The following is a 10,272-nucleotide window of genomic DNA, read 5'->3' on the forward strand; positions in this document are numbered from 1 at the left end:
TTAATTCACTCCTTCCCATGGGCAGGCAGGTGTTCAGCCATCTCCAGGGAAGCAGGGCTCCATCACACGTAACAGTTACTTGGGAAGACAAACACCATCACTCCAAACATCCCTCCCTTCCTTCTTCTTCCCCAGCTTTAGACGCTGAGCATGATGCCATATGGTGTGGGATATCCCTTTGGTCAGTTGGGGTCAGCTGTCCCGGCTGTGTCCCCTCCCAGCTTCTTGTGCATCCCCAGCCTCCTCGCTGATAGGATGGGGTGAGAAGCAGCAAAGACCTTGACTCTGTAAGCACTACTCAGCAATAACAAAAACATCCCTGTGTTATCGATATTGTTTTAATCACAAATCCAAAACACAGCCCCATACTAGCTACTATGAGGAAAATTAATCCTATCCTAGCCAAAACCAGGACATCAGTGAAGAGAAACACTCATCTTTAGAGTGTAATTCACCTCAGCCTGGTATAAGCACCTCAGTTAAGCAGGGTGGAAGTACCCACATCTCTCCATAGATTGTGAAAACAGTTTATGGTGACCATAAAGTTTAGATATGGATGTGTAAAATTAGACGTTAATCCCACCACAGTGCTTACTCAGGCCATTTCTGGAGTTTTCTCCTCTGCCCGCTACATGTTTCAGAACATGGCAACTTCAGAATTCAAGCTCTCAAGTCCTTCTTATATAAAAAGATAATTGTTGATAATGCCTCTCAATTTTATTATCAACAAGTATCATCTTGAGAATCATTAATAAAATTTTGTAAATGTATAAATCCCTTGAATATATTTGAGAAGCTGCTTATATAACATACCTTTGCCCTGATCATTCTTCTGTTTATGTCTTCCGTTTGGGCAGTACCTTAACCATCTTACTGCTCTTGTAGTGATATAGCCTTTCTGTTACAGTAAATAGTCATATATTGGTATGACAAATACTTTGCTGCTAGATTAGATGTGCTGCTTTGTAACTTTGCTTATCTAATTCTGTAGAGGTATCCTGCTGATCCCATATGATCAACCTTTGACAAGGAAATGCTGATTTATTTTCTCCACTTTTCCAATGATTGTGCCCTGCTGAAGAGTGTACTAAAATTGTGCATGCTTTTGAAATTCCCAGGAAATATTGCTTAACTGATGTGTTCCTCTTAGTTTTGTATGGTAGTATTACCATTGTATCTGTGATGGTCAAAAGATAAAATGCATGGTGAGGTAAAGATTGGTAACGTAATTTGCAAGGCCATTAATAAGGTGTGGTGTGTTGACCCGGTTCAGCAACTAAGCACCACCCTCCTATTTACCTATTCTGTCCCCAGTGAGATGGGGAGACAATAGGAAGAGCAAAAGTGAGAAAACCTGTGGATCGAGAGAGTTTAATAAGAGAAGGAAAGCAGAAAAAATGCCAAAATAAAACAATTGACTCAAAGACAATCACTGACCACCTCCCACAAGTAGACCAATGCCTAGCCAGCCTCTGAGCAATGCCACCCACCCCAAAACACCTCTCCCTCTCTATTTTTATTGCTGAGCATGATTTTATATCGCATGAAATTTCTCTTTGGTCAGTTTGAGTCAACACCCTTTGTTGTGTCCCCTCCCAACTTCCTGCACACTGCCAACCTACTCACTGGGAGGGCAGAGTGGGCCTCAGTCAAAAGAGTTCTTTTGGGTCACTCAACAGAGAAGACTCACAAACTGACTGTAACCTGGAATATGCATCCTCCAGAATGCCTGGGAAAGTTTGGGTTTCTTTTTTGCTGACTGGTGGGAACTTAACTGTTATCTTATTGATCATATCTATTGGGATGTAACGATGCCCATCTTGTGATTTTATTCCCCATAACTGGATCTCTCATGCAAGTCCTTTGATCCTGCTTTGTTTTATAGCAGCTTTTGGAAGAATCTGAAATTTTCTTCCTCTTTCTCAAGCACTTCCTCTGCTGTGTTGCCCTGCACAATGATGAGTTTCTGAGCACACAAGCCCTTCTTCAAATACGAAATAGAAACAGTAGTCCTCAGCCAGGTTGCAAATGCAGCTGTCTGGACAAAGCTTCAGCATAAAAGGATTATCCCCACAGGCTTGCCTGAAGTCTGGAAAGATGAACCACAAAACTCAATTCAGCTACTGAGAAAACACACAGAAGTTGACTCAAGACATAACAAAAATAAATAAAGTATTCCAAGAAGGCTGGGGAGTGAGGGATCACTACTGACCCAAATCAGCTAACAGTGGCTGGTATAACAAGAATTATTCTTTCTTGCTACAAAGTTCACATCTTTTCTATTTTTGTTGTTGTTGTTGCAAACACATACTTATTTTTCAAACTGTATTTATAAGGTTTTTTTCCCCTAATGATTCAGTAATGCCTCAAATCATGTTAGAAACCCTTTCCTCTTCACAGACACAGCTCTATGTTTAAAGTCCTTGGAAGCAGTTTCCATACCCTTGTTTGTTCCTGGGTCCTGCCTATAAGGAAAATTTTATGCCAAATTCTGTGGTCTCTCAGAAAGCCTTCAGTCTTCCTCCACTAACTTACTCCACTACAAATTCATTATCTAGTTGAGCATCTGTCTGTTGATCGCTCTCAGGTTACCTGTAAAAGCTTGTCTGCTCCAAAAACATCTCAGCATAAGTTTGGAAGGAAACCTCTTCCTTTTAACTCCTACCTTTGCCCTGGGTATCTCTGGTGGCTGGCCAGAGGTCTCAGACCAGGGCCCTGCAGGCAGGCTTGAGAATTTAAGTGCTAATTCTGCAGGCCAATTTCTACAGCCTCTTCAGCAAGAATTTACTTGGATTAGTATGGGAAGTCTCTTTCCCTTTTCTCTTTTGTTCTGAAACCTGTGTGCCTAACTCCACGCAGCATTTTGCTATAGCCATGATGGTCTGAGAATGCTGAAAAAACAGCCTTTATGGTCTAATATCAGCTAGAGGTTATTATCTTGGTCTTGTCTATTGCTAGCTTATGATTCAAACCACTAATGAAAATATGGGCTAGAAAATTAATCAGAATACATCCTTTATGGACCCCATTTGAAATGTCATCTAAGTATGAGTGTGAAACATTTGTTAAGTGCTCTTCAACAACTTTTTTACCAGTTGTGCACCCAAATATAACTTCCCCTAGAGCATTTCTTCTGTGCTCACTTATGAATTTTCCTTAGTTCATCTAAAAAGGATATTAAAAACCAAATAAAATGCATATGTTTTATATCTTCCATCACTAAGGTAGTTGCCCTATAAAAGAAGAAAATTAGATTGAGTTCATGCGACATATTAGCCATATTTCATTTCCATTTATGCCTGATCAGTTTTCTAGGAACTTGTAATCCTCCACAGTTTTTCAAATATATGGCATATCAGAATATATTCAAATATATTCTAAAATAGTTCTCAGATTACTGCATCAATTCTCACCCATGAATTATGGGTGAATTTCGTCTGGAACTGTTGACTTGAATACATATATTAAATCTAAATACTCAGCACTCCCACCAGCACCATGCCCATAGTTCATTCCATTTTCCATGCTAAAATTAATTTCACTAGAGAGTTGACCGCCATTTACCTTTGTGAAGCCTCAAGCAAAGAAAGTGTTGAATACTCCAGCACTGCTTGAGGTTTGTCTTCTCTTCTGTTTACTAAATCCCTCTGCTTTCCCATTTTCTTCTTACTTCTGACATTTTTACAGAAATTTTCTTTGGCATCTCCAACTGAAATTCATTTCACATCACAATCTTCCTGAATGTATTTGTCTGTATTTTTGTTATTTCTTTATAGCAGTCCTCAGACACAGGCCAATTTTTACAGATCTCATAAAATTCCTTTTTCATTTTTGGATATTTGAAGCTTTCCTTATGGAGGCACCATAGTGTCCCTCTCCTCTTGCTGTCTCTGAACTCTTTAAACCAAGTTTGTCACTGTATATTTAGAATAGCCCATTTCAAAAGCTACCAGTTCGTTTAAAGTTCTTTATCCCTTACATTATCTCCTCCAGAGGTCTCAGTCTCAGCTCCCTAGATTGTGTCAAAGCTGTTTTCCCAGTTCTTTCTGTGCAGTAGCAAAGGTTATTATTTCATTATTACTTTCATCCCCAAATTGTTTCCCACCTTTGGGTTTTCAATCAATTCCTTGTCAGTTAGATTTGAAATACTGCTTTCCTAGTAAAACCAAAGTCCTACCTTCTTGAAACCAAAAGTTTGTCTGCAACACTGGCAATCTGATCACTTGGTTTGTCTGTTCCCTGACACATGGGATCCTTATAATCAAAAAGTTATAAGGATAGTAAAAATCTCCCTTATTACCTGGCATTTGTATGGTTCTGATGGTAGTTCAAAGACTCCTTCATCTGCTCCTCTTCCAACTTTCTGCTTCATGTAAGATGCTGAGCATGAAACAGTGTTCTTTCTCCTTTTGATCTTCACCCACAGAGTGTACAAGCCTCTTTCCTACCCTTTCCTCTTCTTTATTTGATGCTATTCTGTTGTATTACAAGGACTGTACAAAGTTTTCTTTTACTGAAAACAAAAATTCAAGCAAAAGGATTTATTTATTTTTTACTTCTGTCTCCAAAACTCTTAACCTTCCTCAAAGCTTTATATGATGTACATGGATAACCTTATCGTGTTTCTGCATGAGAAGATAAAATGAACTATCGTACACTCCCTGCCAGGCAAGAGAGAAAAAAAAACCCAGGTCTTCTCATGTATTTCAAATTCTAGACAGATAGAATCAATAGAAAGACTAGGGCTGGAAGGGACTTCTACAGATCATGTAGTCCAACCTTTTGCTCAAAGCAGAGCAAAGTTCAGAACTAGGTCAGGTTGCTCAGGGTCCTGTCAAGTTTTTAATATCTCCACAGATGGAGATGAAGAATTTTTAATTAAGTGAAATAATCTTGCATATGTTTTATGCAGTAAATCATGTTTAATATCATAGTGGGTTTTGAATATATTTTCTATGTATATTAAGAGTTTTCATTTCCTACTGAAGCCAACAGTGACTGGGAGAGCTCCTGAGATTTTTGTTTATCTAGTTGTCTAAAACCTGCTTTAATTACATAAACTTGTGTGTTGGGTTGACCTTGGCTGGACACCAGGTGCTCACCAAGCTGCTATACCACTCCCTTCCTCTGCAGGACAGGGAGGGATGAAAATAACATTTAAAAAACCCTCTTGGGTCAAGATAAAGGCAGTTTCATAAAGCAAAACCAAAGGTCATGTGCAGAAGCAAAGGAAAACAAACGCTTTATTTTCTACTTCCCATCAGCAGGTGATGTCCAGTCATTCCCGGGAAGTAGGGCTTCAGTATATGTAGCGGTTGCTCTGGAAGACAAACGTTGTAATAATGCATGGACTGGGGCAGGAGAGGACTGATTTCTTGGGACACCCCTGACAGCCAAGGCACTGGCCTATTGGGATGAGGAGCTACAGAGATTTTATTCAAATTTTTGGAGCCAAGAAGACATTCCCTCCACAGTTGGTGTGTCCATATCCAGGCAATATGTATACTGCCAAGCTGTTACAATATGATGCTGGGGCACTTTGAATCATCTTCCTCCACATGGCCTGTGTGCACAGGACATCCTCTGGATCTTTGGAGACCTCATCATTGTCTGGACCACTGTAGATGATTTCCAGCACTGCTAATTCTCTCAGGTACTAGATGCCTTCATCTGCAGTAGTCCATTTTCCTGGGGAGTTCACAAGATCGTCCTTGAATGGATCTCTCACCCTCACACTTGAGAGAAGCCACCTCCAGAGACTGCAGATTGCTGCCTCTTTTCCAATTCCTCTCTCAATTCCCTTGTTTCTAGCAAGGGATCCCAACCATTGGGCTTCCTTACCCTCCAATTACTGACTGTTGGCCCGGTTATCCCAGCATCAGAGCAGCCAGGCAGCAATCGTCTCACCTGGCTGGCAGCTGTAATCTTTCCATGTCCTGAAGTTCTGATGAGGTCAGGGATCAGGTAGTTTCGGCTTTCTGTCTGAATTCTCTTACTCCTTCCTCTAATTTCTTTGTTGAAGGAGACTGGATTCTTGATCAAAACTTTCCTTTTCTTCCTCCTCCCTTATTTTTGATGGATGGGCTTGATGATCTTAGAGGTCTTTTCAAACCTTAATGATTCTATGAGTCTGTGATTCTACTAATCAATGATATAGACCCATTGCTTTCCTTGTCCACTGTTTCTTTTTCACTACCGGGGCAATTTCAGTAGTTGTTGTTGTTTGAGTCCCTGCTTCAAACACTGCCCTCTGAGAATACTGAACTGTGGTTTGATAGGCAGAGGCCAGGCCCCAGTACAGTGCTAGAAGCTGCTGGTATTCACTGAGTTAGGCAAGGCAACCTTCTATCAGGTGGCACATCAGTTTGCCAGGGATGCTCGCCTGTCCAGGTGTAAAGTTACAGGTTATGGGAGGTGATAACAGCACTAAGAACCTGTGTAAATCCTTCCACACACCCTACCACTCTGGGACTGGCTGCCTCAGTATTGCCTCACCCAAAAGTTGTCTTCTCTTACACCAGAATGACACCAGATTCCAAAAGCCCCATAGTATGCTAGGAGTGTTAATTAGTAGTATTAAACAACACATGTAAAGGTGAACAAGGACCTTGGGAACCTGCATAATAAAACCATCCACATCAATCCCAGGTAGGAAGAGGGAGATGTATTCCCTCATCCCCTCCACAAGATAGCTCCCTCAGCACAGTAAGGCCATCAGCACCAGGGCAAAGCATATAGCCATTATTTGTATTAACATGTTCCCAAGCTCAGCAAAATATACAGATAAGCAGTGCAGCCAACAACCTCTGTGACCCACACAGGAGCTTGCCGCTTAAGAACTACTATAGCTATAGCACGCTTAATACAAAACTGCCGTTGTCTCAAGCCCCACACTGGGAGCCAAGAAGGACAGTGGTGGGTTGACCTTGGCCAGACACCAGGTGCCAACCAAGCTGCTATATCATTCCTTCCTCAGCAGGACAGGGAGGGGTGAAAATATCATTAAAAAACCCCTTTTGGGTCAAGATAAAGGCAGTTTAATAAAGCAAAACCAAAGGTTGTGTGCAGAAGCAAAGGAAAACAAATGCTTTATTTTCTACTTCCCACCAGCAGGCAATGTCCAGCCACTTCCCGGGAAGTAGGGCTTCAGTATATGTAGCGGTTGCTCTGGAAGCCAAATGTCATAATAACCAATGTCCTCACCTGCCACCTTGCCCCCCTTCTCCTCCTTTCTCTTAGCTTCTGTTGCTGAGCAGACATCATATGGTATGGAATATCCCTTTGGTCAGTTGGGGTCAGCTGTCCTGGCTGTGTCCTCTCCCAAGATCTTGCCCACACCCAGCCTACTGGTGAGGGGGGAATGGTGGAAAGACAGCCTTGATGCTGTGGAGTGCTGCTCAGCAGTAGCCACAACACTGGTGTGTTATGAACACCTTTCTAGCTACCAATACAAACCACATCACTATGAAGGCTGCTGTGGAGAAAATTAACTCCACCTCAGCCAGACCCAGTACAGTCTCCACCCCTTATTCCATACCATTTGCATCATGCTCAGGTCCCACAGAATTTAATACATATATATACTCTAACCATCCCATTGTGTTTAATTCTCATTTCTGAAATCCCTTCTTAGCAACACTTACAACTTAAACTGCATACTTAAACCGTCTTTATACTCAACATATTTATATATTCTCATTAACTAGTATCCCTTGTCCTTTGACAGATAGATATTACTCTCCCATTCCATGGACTTCCTCCACTCTTCCAGATGTTCATAAGAACAGACTATGACTTGGGGCCCATCTGTCAAGAAGGGTGCTTAGGACAGAAGAAGCAGTATAATTGAGTGTTACACACCATCGGCTTGGTTTGGGTCATTGTTGCACTCATCCAGTTCTTTGTGAAACTCACTCTTAGTTCAGGTCATTCCTGCTACATTACTTCCTACAACATACAACTCACACCACAGATTATTTTTCCCCCCAAGGTTAAATCTCCTTGAAGCACACACTGGGTCCCCTCATCCTTCTGCATTACCCACCGAGTACACCCAGGTCATTGAGCGAATTCAGTCCCACAAATGGGTTTGCCTTTTCCCTTGGCAGGAGCAATCCACACCTCCTTCCCCAGCCAATTCCCTGTGTGCACTATCTTCTCCCACATTATGTAGGGGTTTTGTTTGGGCAGGACCAGGATGGTTAGCAGATCCTCTGGTGTTAACCAGCCAAGTGGCTTCTGCTAAATTTGTATCCCAGCACTTCCATGCCCCATTGCCCAATGCTATCATTATAGTCTTTAACTGCCCATTATATCTCTCAATCTTTCCAGAGGCTTGTGGATGATAGGGGATGTGATACACCCGCTAAATGTCATATTCCTTTGCCCAGGAGTTTATGAGGTTATTTTGGAAATGAGTCCCATTATCTGGGTCAGTTCTTTCTGGAGTACCATGTGGCCACAAAATTTGCCTTTCAAGGCCTAAGATGGTATTTTGGGCAGTGGCATGGTTTACAGGGTATGTCTCTACCCAACCAGTAGTTGCTTCTGCCATGGTGAGTATGTAGCACTTGCCTTGTCATGTTCACGGCAGTGGTCCAATATAGTCAATTTGCCAGGCCTCACTATATTGAAAACCCTGCCACCATCTTGTATTCTAGGGAGAGTTTACTTCTGTGGCTCGCTTGATTGCACCACACATTTCATATTCATAAGTAGCTTGTGGGACGGCCTCCATGATCACGTTCACCCCTCAATCACGAGCCCATCTATATGTTGCATCCCTCCCTAGATGTCCTGATGTCCCAATGTCTCATGGGCCCATCGAGCTACAGAGAGCTCACCCTTACACTCCCAGGTCCACCTGAGCTACTTCAGTTTTGACAGCCTTGTCTACCTGTTCATTGTTTCAATGTTCTTCAGTGGCAAGGCTTTTGGGCACATAAGCATCTACATGACATACCTTTAGAGCCATGTTTTCTACCCAGGCAGCGATGTCCTGCCACAATGCAGCAGCCCAGATGGGTTTATGCTTGTGCTGCTGCAGCCACCCCCTTATGGCATTAACCACCATCCAGGAGCCAGTACAGAGACAGAGCACTGGCCACTTTTCTTGTTCAGCAATCTCTAGAGCTTCTTGGATGGTTTTCACTTCTCAAAATTCATTTGACTCACCTTCTCCTTCAGTGGCTTCAATGATATGTCGTGTGGGACTCCAAGCAGCAGCTTTCCACTTTCAATGGTTTCCTATCATATGACAGGATCCATAAGTAAATAAAGCATAATGTATTTCATCTGATAACTCATTATATGGTGGTGTCTCTTGGACATAACCCACCTCCTCAGGCATTGCTCCAAAATCTCTGCCTTCTGGCCAGTCCATCTCTTCCAGGATTCCTGGTGGTTGGGTTCCCCTGTTGAGCTCATTGCACAATCAGTGCTACCCACTTACTCCATGTAGCGTTGATTGCATGATTTGTAAAGGTGATGTTTCCTCTCAACAGCCAGTGTAGCACCAGCAATCGCAGTGCCAAGAGGAAATATGCTTCTGTACCAATGACTTCTGAAGCAGCTCAAGCCCCCTTATATGCTACTAGTATCTCTTTTTCAGTTGGGGGGTAGTGGGCTTCTGATCCTCGATCCTCCCAGCTCCAAAACCATGATGATCAGCCTTGGGTTTCTCCTGATGTTTTCTGCCAGAGGCTCCAGGTGAGACCGTGTTCCCCAGCTGGAGTGTAGAGTACATTTTGCACAGCAGGTCCTGTCTGGTCAGGCCCAAGAGCTACCACATGAGCTATTTCCAGCTTGATATGCTCCCTTGAATGCCACCTCCCTTCTCCTCCTTTCTCTTAGCTTCTGTTGCTGAGCAGATGTCATATGGTATGGAATATCCCTTTGGTCAGTTGGGGTCAGCTGTCCTGGCTGTGTCCTCTCCCAAGATCTTGCCCACACCCAGCCTACTGGTGAGGGGGGAATGGTGGAAAGACAGCCTTGATGCTGTGGAGTGCTGCTCAGCAGTAGCCACAACACTGGTGTGTTATGAACACCTTTCTAGCTACCAATACAAACCACATCACTATGAAGGCTGCTGTGGAGAAAATTAACTCCACCTCAGCCAGACCCAATACAATTTGTTATGAGGAAGGGCAGGGAGAGAAAGTCATGAGGAGGCTGACATCTAGCCTTGGTTTATGATGAACACTTATCTTATCAACCTACTGTTAATAAACTCACTAAAACAATAAAGAGCAAGATTTAATTTTAACTTGGTTT

General features: G+C 42.6%; 1 long non-coding RNA gene across 1 annotated transcript; it reads right to left on the minus strand.

Annotated features, from left to right (window-relative positions):
• Window positions 1–1,476: 1,476 nt before the first annotated feature.
• On the minus strand, window positions 1,477–10,126 carry LOC135313976 (uncharacterized). The gene is made up of 3 exons (XR_010373500.1): window positions 9,338–10,126; window positions 9,175–9,246; window positions 1,477–2,089 (listed from the first exon to the last, which is right to left on the minus strand). It is a non-coding gene; the product is annotated as an uncharacterized LOC135313976 (long non-coding RNA).
• Window positions 10,127–10,272: the final 146 nt, after the last annotated feature.

This window comes from Phalacrocorax carbo, chromosome 1 (genome assembly GCF_963921805.1).
Source record: "Phalacrocorax carbo chromosome 1, bPhaCar2.1, whole genome shotgun sequence".
Lineage (NCBI taxonomy): Eukaryota > Metazoa > Chordata > Aves > Suliformes > Phalacrocoracidae > Phalacrocorax > Phalacrocorax carbo.